General features: G+C 46.6%; 1 protein-coding gene across 4 annotated transcripts in view; it reads left to right on the plus strand.

Annotated features, from left to right (window-relative positions):
• LOC140395504 (receptor tyrosine-protein kinase erbB-4-like) overlaps nucleotides 1-16,371 on the plus strand; it is a 1,530,197-nt gene that overhangs the window by 1,161,775 nt on the left and 352,051 nt on the right. The gene's annotated exons all lie outside the window — the stretch shown is intronic.

Consider the following 16,371-nt stretch of genomic DNA (forward strand, 5'->3'; position numbering starts at 1 on the left):
TCCGCACTGTCCACAACTCCACCGACTTTAGTGTCATCTGCAAATTTACTCACCCATCCTTCTACGCCCTCCTCCAGGTCATTTATAAAAATGACAAACAGCAGTGGCCCCAAAACAGATCCTTGTGGTACACCACTAGTAACTGGACTCCAGTCTGAACATTTCCCATCAACCACCACCCTTTGTCTTCTTCCAGCTAGCCAATTTCTGATCCAAACTGCTAAATCACCCTGAATCCCATGCCTCCGTATTTTCTGTAGTAGCCTACCGTGGGGAACCTTATCAAACGCTTTACTGAAATCCATATACACCACATCAACTGCTTTACCCTCATCCACCTGTTTGGTCACCTTCTCAAAGAACTCAATAACATTTGTGAGGCACGACCTATCCTTCACAAAACCGTGTTGACTATCTCTAATCAAATTATTCCTTTCCAGATGATTATACATCCTATCTCTTATAAACCTTTCCAAGATTTTTCCCACAACACAAGTAAGGCTCACTGGTCTATAGTTACCTGGGTTGTCTCTACTCCCCTTCTTGAACAAGGGACAACATTTACTATCCTCCAGTCTTCTGGCACTATTCCTGTAGACAAAGATGACTTAAAGATCAAAGCCAAAGCTTCAGCAATCTCCTCCCTAGCTTCCCAGAGAATCCTAGGATAAATCCCATCCAGCCCAGGGGACGTATCTGTTTTCACACTTTCCAGAATTGCTAACATCTCCTCCTTATGAATCTCAAGTCCTTCTAGTCTAGTAGCCTGAATCTCAGTATTCTCCTCGACAACATTGTCTTTTTCCTGTGTGAATACTGTCGAAAAATATTCATTTAGCACCTCTCCTATCTCCTCGGAATCCAAGCACAACTTCCCACTACTGTCCTTGACTGGCCCTATTCTTACCCTAGTCATTCGTTTATTCCTGACATATCTATAGAAAGCTTTAGGGTTAACCTTGATCCTACCTGCCAAAGACTTCTCATGTCCCCTCCTGGCTCTTCTTAGCTCTCTCTTTAGGTCCTTCCTCGCTAACTTGTAACTCTTGAGCACCCTAACTGAACCTTCATGTCTCATCTTTACATAAGCCTCCTTCTTCCTCTTGACAAGTGTTTTGACTGCTTTAGTAAACCACGGTTCCCTCACTCGACCACTTCCTCCCTGCCTGACAGGTACATACTTATCAAGGACACGCAGCAGCTGTTCCTTGAACAAGCTCCACATTTCCATTGTGCCCATCCCCTGCAGTTTTCCTCTCCATCCGATGCATCCTAAGTCTTGCCTCATCGCATCATAATTGCCTTTCCCCCAGATATAACTCTTGCCCTGCGGTTATATACCTATCCCTTTCTATCACTAATGTAAACGTAATCGAATTGTGGTCACTATCACCAAAGTGCTCACCTACCTGCAAATCTAACACCTGTCCTGGTTCAATGTTTTTCAATTTTCAAAAGTAGGTTTATTTTCAGCAGCCAGAGCTGTCAGTTAATTCAAATCACAGCGCAACACATGACAGCAGAGGCTGAGAGGACTTTCCCCCCCATTTTCAATCAATTGAAAGTTGGAGATGTACTGTGATATATGACAACATTTACACAATGCCGGTCAATGTAAGGGTCAACATACCTTGGCAGGACATATCCCTGTGATGAATTATTTCATAAAAACTTCATCTATGTTACAATATGGGATCTAATAATGATATTTGAAGATGCCAAAATTTCTTACACTTACTTTTCAGAATATTCCCAACTTCTCAGCAGGTTTTCCCGATTGGTCACACACTCTCCAAGGAGCTGCATTTTCTCAGGGCTGACAGATGTCGCACCAGCGCATGAAGATAGTGCTCAGGAGGAAATATAATTTTCCTGTGGCTCTCACAATGGGAAAGCCAACCTCAGAAAAGGTGCACGTGCATTTTGAGGTTAAATCCTTCCCAGCCCGCCGAAAAGGTCATCTGCAAACTGTGTGTGGTTGGGAAGTTAGAGGAAAATTGTTTTTCCAATCCCCCCAAAATGTTAAGTTCAGCTTTTCCAGACCTACTTCGCACCTCCATTCAGACATGAAAATCCTGTCCTGAGTTATTAACCAGTCCACCCCCTCACACATATTCCTCATGCAGTCCATCGCTGCTTGCAAAATACACTGCCTGCCCGATCCAGTGTGAAAAGACAAAAATGCTGGGCAAGGTCACACATAGAGCAAGTGTTGGAAGACACAAAGATTGGGTTTTCCTTAACCCACATGAAAATCCAATCCTACATTCAGTACTTCACAACCCAGTTGACACTTCCATTGGGAGGTGAACATCAGGCCTCTGGTCTCTGTCTCAATGGCTTCATGTGACAAAGTATTCTGTTCTAAATCATGCCTTTCACTTCCCCCTTGCTACTTCCAAGGAGAATTCTTGGTCTCTGTTTTCTAGTTATCCTTTGCCCACCAGTGAAAAAAGAATCTTTCACTATCTGACGACAGTTAAGATCTCTGGGTTTCACTCACCCATTTATAGTAAAACAAAATAATCGCTTATTGTCACAAGTAGGCTTTGATGAAGTTACTGTGAAGTTCTCTCTGCCACAAGCCCCCATTCTCCAGTTTCTCCCCCTCTGCTAAGTGTTCTTCTCTCTCCCCACCCCCCATTCCCCAGTTCCCTTTCTATAGTGTGGTGCTTAGAACTGTACACAATATTCCAGCTGAGGACCAGTGTCTTGTATAAGTTCAGTAAGAAGTCTTACAACACCAGGTTAAAGTCCAACAGGTTTGTTTCGAATCACTAGCTTTCGGAGCACTGCTCCTTCCTCAGGTGAATGAAGTGATGGGTTCCAGAAACATTTATATAGACAAAGTCAAAGATGCAAGACGATACTTTGAATGCGAATCTTTGCAGATAATTAAGTCTACAGGTCCAGATGGACCAACTGGAGAGAGGGATAATCACAGGTCAAAGAGGTGTGAACTGTCTCAAGCCAGGACAGTTGGTAGGACTTTGCAAGCCCAGGCCAGATGGTGGGGGGTGAATGTAATGCAACATGACTCCAAGGTTCCAGTTGAGGCCGTACTCATGTGTGCGGAACTTGGCAATAAGTTTCTGCTCGGAGATTCTACCTTGTCGCGCGTCCTGAAGGCCGCCTTGGAGAACGCTTACCCGAAGATAAGAGGCTGAATGTCCTTGACTGCTGAAGTGTTCCCCGACTGGGAGGGAACATTCCTGCCTGGCTATTGTCGCGCGATGTCCGTTCATCCGTTGTCGCAGCGTCTACATGGTCTCGCCAATGTTCCAGGTTTCGGGACCCCTATTACTAAACCCAGAATACTGTATGCTTTATTAACTGCTCCCTCTGCCTGTCCTGCCACCTTCAATGACCTATACACACTTACATCCAGGTCCCTGAGCTCCTACATTCCCTTAAGAGTTTTATCCCTCATTTTATAATGTGTCTCCATGTTCTTCCTACCAAACTGTATCACCTCACACTTTCCAGCATTGAACTACATCTGCCCCCTCATCGCCCACTCCATTAACTTGTCTACATCCTTTTGAAGTTCCACACTATCGTCCTCATGGTTTATAATATTTGCAAGTTTTTTGTTATCCACAAACTTTGAAATTGTCCCCTGCACACCAAGGTCTAGATCATTAGTATAATGTGTCCATGGTGTCCTGAGATCTGTTACTATTCCCCTCACTGTTATATTACATTTCAGAATTTTGTGTTGCCTGCAAACTTTGAAATGTGCTGTATACCCAAGACCCATAACTCCCTGATATCGGAAACTCTGAGTATTCACACCAAAATACGCATATGCACGCTCATACACTTACACGAACACTCAAGCACATATATACCAGCACAAAAATACTCCATTCCCCAGTCTCTCCCTCTCTACCCAGCCTCCATTCCCCACTCTCCCTGTCACAAGCACTCAGACACAAATACCCAAACACACACACAAATAAACACTCGGATAGAAAAATCCACACACACTCATACATAGATCAAATGCTCACACACACATTTGCACGCACTCTCACACTCAAGCACAAACACTAATAGCCACACAAAAACACTCATACAAACAGTATAGATGGGTATAGATACAGGGACATAGGTTCAAATCCCTCCATGGCAACTGGTGGCATGTAAATTCAATGAATATTAAATATGGAATTATAAAGCATATCTCAGGGATGGTGATCTATTATTGATTGTAAAAACCTTTCAGGTTCGCTGAAAGGAAGGGAATTTGACATCCTACCTGGTCTGACCTACATGTGACTCCAGACCCTCAGCAATGCGTTGATTATTTACTGCCCTCTGAAAATAGCCTGGTCAGCCACTCAGTTGAAGGGCAATAACTGCTGGCCCAATCAACGTCGCCCAAATCCCATGAAAGATTAAGAAAACACAAACATGCACACACACAAAACAATGTACAACAGCTCTCCAACACACATAATTTCGCAAGCTCACACAAACATAAACACACACACATGGATAAAAACACACTCCCTGGAGTTACTGAACAACTTCACATTTTGAAAGAAACTAGTAACATAGGAACACGAATCGGCCATTTAACCCCTTGAGCCTGTCCCGCCATTCATTGAGATCAGGGCTGATGTGTGACCTAACTCCATATGACTGCCTTTGACCCATATCCCATAATACCTTTGCTCAACAAAAATCTATCTATCTCAGATTTAAAGTTAACAACTTTTCTCGCTTCAATTGCTGTTTGTTGGAGAGGGTTCCAAATCTCTACCATCCTTTGAGCGAAGAAGTTCTTACTAACATCTCTCCTGATCGGTTTAGTCCTAACCTTTAGACTATTCCCCCTAGTTTTAGAATCTCCAACCAGTGGAAATAGTTTATTTTTATCTACCATGTCTTTCTTGAGCTATTTAGATTGCAAAGCAGAAAATCTGTCCAAGAGCATGCACCATATGGCTTGCCACAATGGCAGGAATATAACAATGAATAATATAGCAAGTGCCATTACTTTCCTACTGAGGAGTACTCCATAGAGCAACTTTTAATTATAAGTGAACTTGAGAATACATTACATTTAAATGCAATTTGATAGACCTTCAGTTTGTGTACGGTAGATCTTAATCAGGTTAAACACAGGGATGCCGTAAAGCTTTAAATGGAATGTCAGATTATTTACCAAAAGGACCCCTCTTAGAATCAACGTTTGAATACCTTCCTAAACTATTGCGATTTAATCTTAATGTCAAACCGAAATTCCGGATTTGTATTATGGATTAAAGGTCTTTAGTTTTATGACACTGCAGCATCTATCAGAAAATAAGCTCCTTCTGCTTCAACTTTCCATTCCAGCCCAAGCTGAATTGGTACGGTTTGAATTATGGAGAAACTTCCCCAAATTTAACCTTCCAACCGCTAAAGCTCGCATTTCCATAACATCTTTTATGTAGTGCTACATTCCAGAGAGAAGACGGTGTTTGAAGAATGGTGAGGTTGTAGATTGAAGGTTGCAGTGCTGTGTCTGATTCAGGGGTTCAGTTAGTGAATTAACTCTGGTATTTTTCATGTTGTGTGGTGAATTTGAGAGCTTCCTCTCTGCAAATAGACCAGCCACCTGAGAATCAGAAGACATGGGTGCAGTCCGATGTTTTTCTTTCACTATGGTCTGTCTGACTGGTTTTCTTTTTAGATCGCCTGTTTGCCAGAAGTGGTGAACAGGAATCTAGGTCAAGCACTTAAGATTGTCTGGGTCACTTGATTCAGTGCTACCACTTTCCTGTTTAAGTTGGAGGAAAGTGGGTTTCAGTCCCACTCCAGAAACATGAACATTTATCTGCCTTGACAGAAGGGCTGGTTTAACTCAGTGGGCTGGACAGCTGGCTTGTAATGCAGAACAAGGCAGCAGCGCATTCAATTCCTGTACCGGCCACCCCGAACAGGTGCCGGAATGTGGTGACTAGGGGCTTTTCACAGTGACGTCATTGAAGCCGACTTGTGACAATAAGCGATTATTATTATTATTATGAGTGTTCATCAACTTGAAGGCACATAGCAACAGGAGAAGGCCATTCAGCCCCTCAAACTCCTTTCATTTAGGCCCATGGTTAATCTGTAACTTAATTCAGTTTACCTGCCTTTTCTCCAGAATGCTTAATAAACGAAAGGTATAACTGGATAAATATATTCAAATTGATCTCAGATACCAACCGTTTAAACCTCCAAGACCAATATATCTGCGGTACACAAAATCGAGTGTGCCTCTTGAAAGATTATTATTATTAGATGAAGAGTGAGCAAGAAGCTATAGAATAGAAGAATAGTTCCCTTCCCTTTTCATTCCAAATACTTCAGGTAAAAGCTAAATGCCCATTATCTTTTTTGATTACTTTTGTGCCTGCTCACCAGCTTCTAGTATGTTATGTACAAGGACACCCAAATACCTCACACAGTCCTGGCTGTCTCACCATGAAGAAAATACTCCTACTTTTCTTTCTTGCATTTAAAATAGATGGCATCACAGTTCACTATATTGCATTCCATCTGGCACGGTTTTGCCCATCACTTGATTTGTCCATGTCCCTTTTAACCACCTTCCTCCCCTTCCACAATTTACTGTGGCTCCTAACTTACTGTTAACTGCAAACGTGGATGTCAAACTTTTTATTTCCGTCATCCAAGTAATTGGTAAATATGCTAAAAAGCTGAACTGATCCGTGGGGAAACACGTCTTGGTTTCAAAAAACAAACAGTCAATAATAATGTGATTAAAGGCCAATAAGTCCACTGGACATGATGGGTTGCATCCTAGGATTTTAAAGCAAGTAGCTACAGAAATAGCAGATGTACTGGTAGTAATATTCCAAGAATCCTTCAATTTTGGAGAAGTCCCAGAGGATTGGAAATCTGCCAATGTAACACCCTTATTCAGAAAGTGAGGGAGACAAAAAACAAGGAACTAAAGGCCAGTTAGCTTAACATCTGTTGTTGCAAAAATGTTGGAGTCCATTATACAGGATGGAGGTGCAAGCATTTAGAAATACATGATGTAATCAAACAGAGTTAGCATGGCAACATGAAGGGGAAATCATACTTGACAAATTTATTAGAATTATTTGAGGGGGCGATGAGCAGGGTAGATAAAGAGGAATCAGAAAATGTAATATACTCGGATTTCTAAATCACGTTTGATAAGAACCTCGTCAAAAAAAGGAGGCTTTTGTATGATCTAGAAGGGTGAGGACAGTCAAACTCTTGAGGAGTATAAAGAAAGTAGGAAGGTACTGAAGCGGGAAATTAGGAGGGGTCATGAAAAGTTCTTGACAAGTAGGATTAAGGTGAATCCCAAAGCTTTTTATTCATATGTAAAAAGCAAGGGAGTGGCCAGGGGCAGGAGTGGAACATGAAAGGACAGTGGGGGAAATCTATGTGTTGAGCCAGAGGAAATGGATGAGGTACTAAATGAGTACTTTGCATTAGTGTTCACCAACAAAAAGGACTTTGTGGAAGATAATTCTTGAGTAGGGTGTGTGGACAGTCTGGGTCATGTTGACATCGAAAAGGGGGAGGTATTGGGTCTTTTAAAAGACATTAAGGTAGATAAGTCTCCTGGGCCAGATGGGATTTATTCCAAAATTCTGAGGGAAGCAAAGGAAAAAATTGCTGGGGCCTTGACTTACATCATTGTATCCTCATTGGCTACAGGTAAGACCCCAGAGGACTGGAGAATAGCTAATGTGGTACCTCTGTTTAAGAAAGGTAGCAGGGATAATCCAGGAAACTATAGGCCGGTGTGCCTCACGTCGGTAGTAGGTAAATTATTGGAGAGAATTCTCAGGGACAGGATTTATACCCATTTGGAAACAGATGGACTCATAAGCAGTAGACAGCATGGTTTTGTGAAGGGGAGGGCATGCCTCACTAACTTAATCGAGGAGGTGACAAAAATGATTGATGAGGGGAGGGCGGTGGGTGTTGTTTACATGAACTTCAGTAAAACCTTTCACACGGTGCCTCATGGCAGACTGGTACAAAAGGTGAAGTCACACGGGTTCAGAGGTGAGGTGGCAAGATGGATAAAGAACTGGCTCAGTCACAGAAGGCAAAGGATAGCAGTAGAAGGGTGTTTTTCTGAATGGAAGGTTGTATCTAATGGTGTTCCACAGGGATCTCCGCTGGGGCCTCTGTTGTTTGTAGTATACATAAATGATTTGGAGGAAAATGTAGGTAGTCTGATTAGTAAGTTCGCAGATGACACCAAGGTTGATGGAGTGACAGATAGTGCTGAGGATTGTCAGAAGGTACAGCAGGACATAGATAAGTTGGAGACTTGGGCAGAGAAATGGCAAATGGAGTTTAATCCGGACAAATGTGAGGTAATATATTTTGCTAGGTTCAATATAGAGGGGAAATATACCATAAAAGGCAAAACTCTTCGGAATATAGAAAGTCAGAGAGATCTGGATGTGCAGGTCCACAGATCTTTAAAAGTGGCAACACAAGTGGACAAGATAGTCAAGAAAGCATACGGAATGCTTGCCTTCATTGGATGGGGCATCAAGTATAAAAACTGGCATGTCATGCTACAGTTATATCGAACCTTGGTAAGGCCGCACTTGGAATATTGCGCACAATTCTGATCGCCGTGCGACATGGCGGACTCGCACTGCAGAGCGGCACCAAAAATGTAGGCCCTCCCAAGATCGCGTGCCCCCGAGGGTCCGTGACACCGGATCGCTGCCCTGGCCGTCCATGAGGGCGCCCCGTGAACGATCCCCCTGCCACTGAACTGAGTCCGCAGCCGCCACCCGACTTTCCCAACGGCCGATAGGTGGTTAGAACCAAGCCATCGGGAACGCGGCCGGTTTCGTGCGGAGAATTGCGGAGGGGCCTCTGTCAATGGCCCCCTACCCGCGCCACGTTGTTCGCGAGCGATAGACTCCCGAGCCCGATTCTCCAGGGACACTGTTTCCCAATTTCCGGTTTGACAACCATTCTCCGCCCCCGCACCGAACGGAGGCTCGGAGAATCCAGCCCAGGAAGTCTTGCTAAAACTATACAAGACAGTTCTTAGATCACACCTGGAATACTGTGAACAGTTTTGGCCCCTTTATTTAAGGAAGATATACCGGCATTGGAGGCAGACCAGAGAATTTTCACTGAGTTGATCCTGGATTTGGAGGGATTTTCTTATGAGGAGAGGTTGACTAGGTTGGACCTGTACTCATTGTACTCATTGGAGTTTAGAAGAATGAGAGGTGACTGCATCGGATTCTCAGGGGGCTTGACAGGGTTGATACTGAGAGTTTATTTGCCTTGTGGGAGAGTCTAGGATGAGAGGGAATAATCTCAGAGTAGGAGGTCACCCATTTCGGATAGAGATGAGGAGAAAGTTCTTCTCTCAGAGGATAGTGAATCTGTGGAATTCCTTACTTCAGAGGGTTCTAGAGCTGGGTCATTCGGCGTGTTCATGGCTAAGATAGATAGATTTTTAATCAGTAAGGAAATCAATGGTTATGGGGATAAGGCGGGAAAGTGGAGTTGAAGATTATCACAACAGATCAGTCATGAACTCATTGAATGGCAGAACAGACTTGACGGGCCGAATGGCCCAATTCTGCTCCTACATCTTCTGGTCTTACATCCTATTTTCACAGTAACTTCATTGCAGTGTCAATGTAAGCCTACTTGTGACACGGATAAAGATTATTATTATTAATTCCCCCTCTCTGTCTCCTACTTCCAAACTAGCAACTCATCTCCCAATTACGTGAGCTTTTATTTTTGCCAATAATCTTTGTGGAACTGTTGAAAGAGCCTTTTGAAATCCGTGTGGAGAATTTCGATAGACATACTTCTGTTTACCATGGTAGTGACATCCTCAGAATATTCAGTCAGATCAATTTGACATAAGCTACTCATCCTCAGGATGTAGGAATTATGGGAGGCATGGGAGCACAGTCGTTAGCACTGTTGCTTCACAGTGCCAGGATCCCGTGTTCGATTCCCGGCTTGGGTCACCGTCTGTATGGAGTCTGCACGTTCTCTCTGTATCTGCGTGGGTTTCCTCCGGGTGCTCTGGTTTCCTCCCACAAGTCCCGAAAGACGTGCTTGTTAGGTGAATTGGACACTCTCCTCTGAATTCTCCCTCCGTGTATCTTAACAGTCGCTGGAGTGTGGCGACTAGGGGTTTTTCACAGTAATTACATTGCAGTGCTAATGTAAGCCTACTTGTGATACTAATAAAGATTATTATTATTGTTGGCAAGGCCACATTTAATAGTCATCCTGAGCAGGCCTGACTGACTGGCTTGCTAAATTACTTCACAGTCAATCATGTTGGTGTGAGAACAGAAACACATATGGACCAGGCTGAATAAAGGCTTTCCCTGAAGGATATTAATCAATCAGTTGGGTTTTTATAGCAAGGTGACAGATGACACAATTTATTTTTAAAACTGAAATTAAATTCTGAAACTGCCTGTGTGGGATTTGAGCGCATCGTCTCTGGACTATTAGTTCATTCCTCCAGATTGCTCATCCTAATTGCCAATCCTTCACACACCCATGCTAACTCTCTTTGATCAGCTCACACTTGTCCAAGTGTTCATTCACTCTGCGTCCCTGATGATTTCCTGCATAGCTTCTCCACAACTTATAACAGGTCCATTCTTTCCTTGTTTTTTTCTCACTATTTCTTTGTTTAAAGATGCAATGTCACAGAGTCATGCAGTACAGAAGAGGCCCTTTGGCCCATTGAGTCTTCATCGACAAAACTACACTAAATCTGCACTAATCCCACTTTCCAGCACTTGGCCCATAGCCTTGAATATTAAGACAGTTCAAGTACTCATCCACATACTAACCCTCAGGCAGTGCATTCCAGACTCCCACCACCCTCAGGGTGAAACTTGTTTTCCTGAAATCCCCTCAAAACTTCCTGTCCTTCACCTTAAAATTGTGCCCCCTTATTATTGACTCTTCAATTAAAGGAAACAGTTGCTTCCTATCCACCCTGCCCATACCCCTCATAATCTTATACACCCACTCAGGTGCCACCTCAGCATTCTCTGCTCTATAGAAACAACCCAAGCCTATCCAGCCTCTCTTCAAAGTTCAAATGCTCCATCCCAGGCAAAATCCCTGGTGAACAACCCCGACACCCTCTCCCGTGCAATCACACCCTTCCTATCATGAGGCGGCCAGAAATGGACACAGTACTCCAGCTGTGGCTTAACCAAAGTTCTGTTCAGCTCAACATAACTTCCCTGCTCTTATAATCTGTGTCATGACTGATAAAGGCAATTGCCCCATATGCCTTCGTAATTACCCTAATGACCCTATGGGCAGCACGGTAGCATTGTGGCTAGCACAATTGCTTCACAGCTCCAGGGTCCTGGGTTCGATTCCGGCTTGGCTCACTGTCTGTGCGGAGTCTGCACATCCTCCCCGTGTGTGCGTGGGTTTCCTCTGGTGCTCCGGTTTCCTCCCACAGTCCAAAGATGTGCAGGTTAGGTGGATTGGGCATGATAAATTGCCCTTAGTGTCAAAAATTGCCCTTAGTGGTGGGTTGGGTTATGGGGTTATGGGGATAGGGTGGAGGTGTTGACCTTGGGTAGGGTGCTCTTTCCAAGAGCTGGTGCAGACTCGATGGGCCGAATGGCCTCCTTCTGCACTGTAAATTCTATGATCTATGACCTGTCCTGCTGCCTTCAGAGATTGGTGGATAAGCACCCCATGATCCCTCTGTTCCTCTGAGATTCCTCGTATCCTGCCATTCATAGAATACTCCCTTGTTTTGTCACTCCTTCCAAAGTGCATCACCTCACACATTTCAGGGTTACATTTCATCTGCCACTGATCTGCCCATCTGACCAACCCACCTATATCTTCCTGCAACCAAAGACCTTGGCCGGATTCTCCCCTACCCGGCGGGGCAGGGGAATCCGGCGTAATAGAGTGGCGGGAACCACTCCGGCGTCGCGCCGCCCCAAAGGTGCGGGATTCTCCGCACCTTTATGGGCCAAGCCCTCACCTTGAGGGGCTAGGCCCGCAACGGAGTGATTTCCACCCCGCTGGCTGGCGGGAAAGGCCTTTGGCGCCACGCCAGCCGGCGCCGAAAGGACTTCGCCGGGCGACGCATGCGCGGGAACGTCAGCGGACGCTCACGGCATCCCCATGCATGCGCAGTGGAGGGAGTCTCTTCCGCCTCCGCCATAGTGGAGACCATGGCGAAGGCGGAAGAAAAAGAGTGCCCCCACGCCACAGGCCCGCCCGCCGATCGGTGGGCCCCGATGGTGGGCCAGGCCTCCGTGGGGGCACCCCCCGGGGCCTGATCGCCCCGCGCCCCCCCCAGGATCCCGGAGCCCGCCCGCGCCGTCTGCCCCCACCGGTAGAGTAGGTGGTTCAATCCACGCCAGCTGGCGAGGGTTGACAGCGGCGGGACTTCGGCCCATCGCGGGCCGGAGAATCGCCGGGGGGAGCCCGCCGACCAGCGCGGCGCGATTCCCGCCCCCGCCGATTCTCTGGTGGCGGAGAATTCAGGACACGGCGGGGGCGAGATTCACGCCAGCTCCCGGCGATTCTCTGACCCGGCGGGGGGGGCGGAAAATCACGCCCCTTTTTCCTCACTATTAACCACCCTGCCAATCTTTAGGTCATCCAAAAACGTACTTATCAGCCCCCGCACGCATTCTGATTGATATAATTTACATATAACACAAACAATAAGGGAGCTACCACTGATCCATTTGGTACGCCACTGGAAACCGGCCTCCAGTCACACAAACGGTCTTCTACCACCACTCTCTGTCTCCTAACACTAAGCCAGTTTTAGATTCAACTTGCTAAGTTATCCTCGATCCAATGTGCTTTTACCTTCTTTATCAGTCTCCCATTTGGGACTTTGTCTTGTTCAATACATTGGGGTATTCTGAAATCCATATAAACTACATCAAAGGGCAACATGGTAGCACAGTGGTTAGCACTGTTGCTTCACAGCGCCAGGGTCCCAGGTTCAATTCCCAGCTTTGGTCACTGTGCAGAGTCTGCACGTTCTCCCCTTGTCTGCGTCGGTTTCCTCCGGGTGCTCCCTGATACTATACCTGCATCCTTCTTCTCCCAAGTGAAGACGGGTGAAGCACTCATTTAAAAAAATAAAATTAGAGTATCCAATTCATTTTTTCCAATTAAGGGGCAATTTAGCTTGGCCAACCCACCTACCCTGCACATCTTTGGGTTGTGGGGGTGAAACCCACACAAACACAGGGAGAATGTGCAAACTCCACACGGACAGTGACCCAGAGCCGGGATCGAACCTAGGACTTCGGTGCAATGAGGCGGCAGTGCTAAGCACTGCACCACTGTGCTGCCCATGAAGCACTCATTTAACACTCTACCAATGCTCTCCTGCTCCACACACACATTGCCCCCTTGCTCCCTATTGGCCCTACTCTTTCCTTGGTTATCCTCTTCCTCTTAATATACTTATAGAATATGTTTGGATTCTTCCTAATCCGACCCGCCAGTGCTTTTCCATGCCCTCTCTTTGCTCTTCTAATTGCTTCCTTAAGTTCCCTTTCTATACTTCACTCAGGCCTCCACTGATTTGTTCCCTTTGTACGTGCTAAAAGTCTCTCTCTGTTTTTTGTTATCCAGTCCTGAACATTCCTAAACATCTAGATTTTCTGGGCTTGTTGCTGCTACATTTCACCCGATAGGGAACATGTTGGCCCATAGTCTCCTCCATTTCCTTTTTGAATGCCCTCCACTGCTCCACTGTAGATTTTCCCACAAGAAGCTGCTCCCAGTGTGCGCTGCCCAGATTCTGCCTTATTCTAATAAAATATGCCTTCCCCCAATCCAACCATTTTTTGCAGACCATCTTTTTCCTTCACCATAACAAACTTAAATCACACTGTGTTGTGGTCGCGATCAGTAAAATGCCCCTCCACTGCCACCACAAACATCTTTGTTCCCCACAATTAGATCCAGTACTGCGCTGTCCCTTGTTGGACTGACAAAAAGTGTGAAAAGAGTGATATTGTCCAATCAAAAAGTATAGTTCCCAGTGTCATAATATACATCTATGTGTACAATGGAGTGAAGACAGGCAGTGATTGACACACAGGATGACCAGTAAGCACACAGAACAGAGCAGCCAATCACCAGACAGGACACGACCACTATAAGCCAGAGGGCACCAGTTTTCCCACTCTCACGGGACCCATCTCTGAGACAGTCAGAGTTAGTGAGCTGGTCAGTGCAAACACCATGTGGTAGCTAGTAAGTCTGGTTAGGCTGGTATCAGGGGCGAAATTCTCCCCCAACGGCGCGATGTTCGCCGACTGGCGCCAAAGACGGCGCCAATCAGACGGGCATCGCGCCGGCCCAAATGTGCGGAATGCTCCGCATCTTTGGCGGCCTAGCCCCAACATTGAGGGGCTAGGCCGACGCCGGAGGGATTTCCGCCCCGCCAGCTGGCGGAAATGGCGTTTGTTTCCCCACCAGCTGGCGCGGAAATGCGGCGCATGCGCGGGAGCGTCAGCGGCCGCTGACAGTTTCCCGGCGCATGCGCGGGAGCGTCAGCGGCCGCTGAAAGTTTCCCGCGCATGCGCAGTGGGAAGAGTCTCTTCCGCCTCCGCCATGGTGGAGGCCGTAGTGGAGGCGGAAGGGAAAGAGTGCCCCCACGGCACAGGCCCGCCCACGGATCGGTGGGCCCCGATCGCGGGCCAGGCCACCGTGGGGGCACCCCCCGGGGTCAGATCGCCCCGCGCCCCACCCAGGACCCCGGAGCCCGCCCACGCCGCCTGGTCCCGCCAGTAAATACCAGGTTTGATTTACGCCGGCGGGACAGGCAATTTCTGGGCGGGACTTCGGCCCATCCGGCCCGGAGAATCCAGCGGGGGGGGTCCCGCCAACCGGCGCGGTCCGATTCCCGTCCCCGCCCAATCTCCGGTACCGGAGACTTCGGCGGGGGCAGGGGCGGGATTCACGGCGGCCAACGGCCATTCTCCGACCCGGCGGGGGGTCGGAGAATGACGCCCCAGGTCTCCAGTCAAGTCAGCATAGTGTCAACCCACAGTTGAACATGTATAATAAAATCATGTTGCATCTTATCAAGTATTGGAGGTCTGTCTCTCGCTACACTGCATCAAGTGCAGTTCACATCGACCCAGCCTACCCAACACATCACCCAGATCCAAGACCTTTGGAAGACGATAACTAGCCAATCAGCGGGTTCCCTTGGGGTCTGGGAGGGATGGTTGCTATACAAAATGTAATCGACTTTCATGGGACTGGAAGATCCTGCCAGGAACCAATGGTGAGCTGCCTCCGCAGCTGGAAAATACGCCGTTGGATGGTGGGGCAGGGTTGCCCTCTTGCCCCAACATAACAAAGAAAAATAGCCTCTGGGAGAATTCCAAAGCAAATGCTGTGACCCTGATTTTTCTGGCGCCATAGGAACAGGATTAGCTTTTCCTGGACCCACAGAAATCACCCTACTCAATGTATATCACTCCTGATTGCCGCTTCCCTCCCCCCTTTCCTTGCTCCCTGCTCAGCTCTGAGAAGGAGGGCCTGGAGTTTCTGCTCCTCCTATTTGCCGAGTTGCCTGTCATTGAGTATGGGAAGATTGCTGATCAAATTAATATAAACATGGTCTGGGCCTCTCGCCTCTGTCTGGTTAGCTGTCTTCAAGGAGTGCATCTGGGAATCAGACCTAAGCAGAATTTGGAGGCATAATCTGTCAATCCTTATGAGAGGATGTTGAGGCTGTTTCTGCCCTTAAAATTCCATTTTAACTCCTGAAAAGAGATAAGTTAGTTAGTGAGTGTCACATTTTTCAGAGTTCAAGGTTCAGAATTGGCAATGAAGCCCCATCTGCTTATTTCGGTGGGAAAAAAAAGTTCTTGCGGCACTAGTTCGAAGAAGTGCAAACAACATCACACAAAACAGGTTATATGCACATGATCACCTCCCTGTTTGTCACAGCTTGCTGCGTGTCCTGCATTATAACAGTGGTTCCACTTCAGAAAAGTACTTCATTGGTTATAAAATGCTTTTACACATCTTTGAAACGTAAAATGCTTTGAGATGTGGGAAGTGTTATATCCCTGCAAGTGTTTCTATCTTTTCATCGCATGGAATAATGGCCTTGAGGGACTGAATGGCCTCTTCCTGTTGCTATGTTCCTCAGACCTTGCTGCCGTCTTGTCCTGGGCAAAGGATGTACGTTTTGTCTTTTACTTCCAGACAATAGACCCTGGCTGGCAGAGGGTGAGCATCTGGAGGGGGTAAATGACCTGATCCACTTAAATCAGGCAGGTTCAGGTTGATTGGACTCCATCTGATAGGAGTCAGGGTTCAAGGCCCAGAGGC

This window comes from Scyliorhinus torazame, chromosome 2, assembly GCF_047496885.1.
Source record: "Scyliorhinus torazame isolate Kashiwa2021f chromosome 2, sScyTor2.1, whole genome shotgun sequence".
Taxonomy (NCBI): domain Eukaryota; kingdom Metazoa; phylum Chordata; class Chondrichthyes; order Carcharhiniformes; family Scyliorhinidae; genus Scyliorhinus; species Scyliorhinus torazame.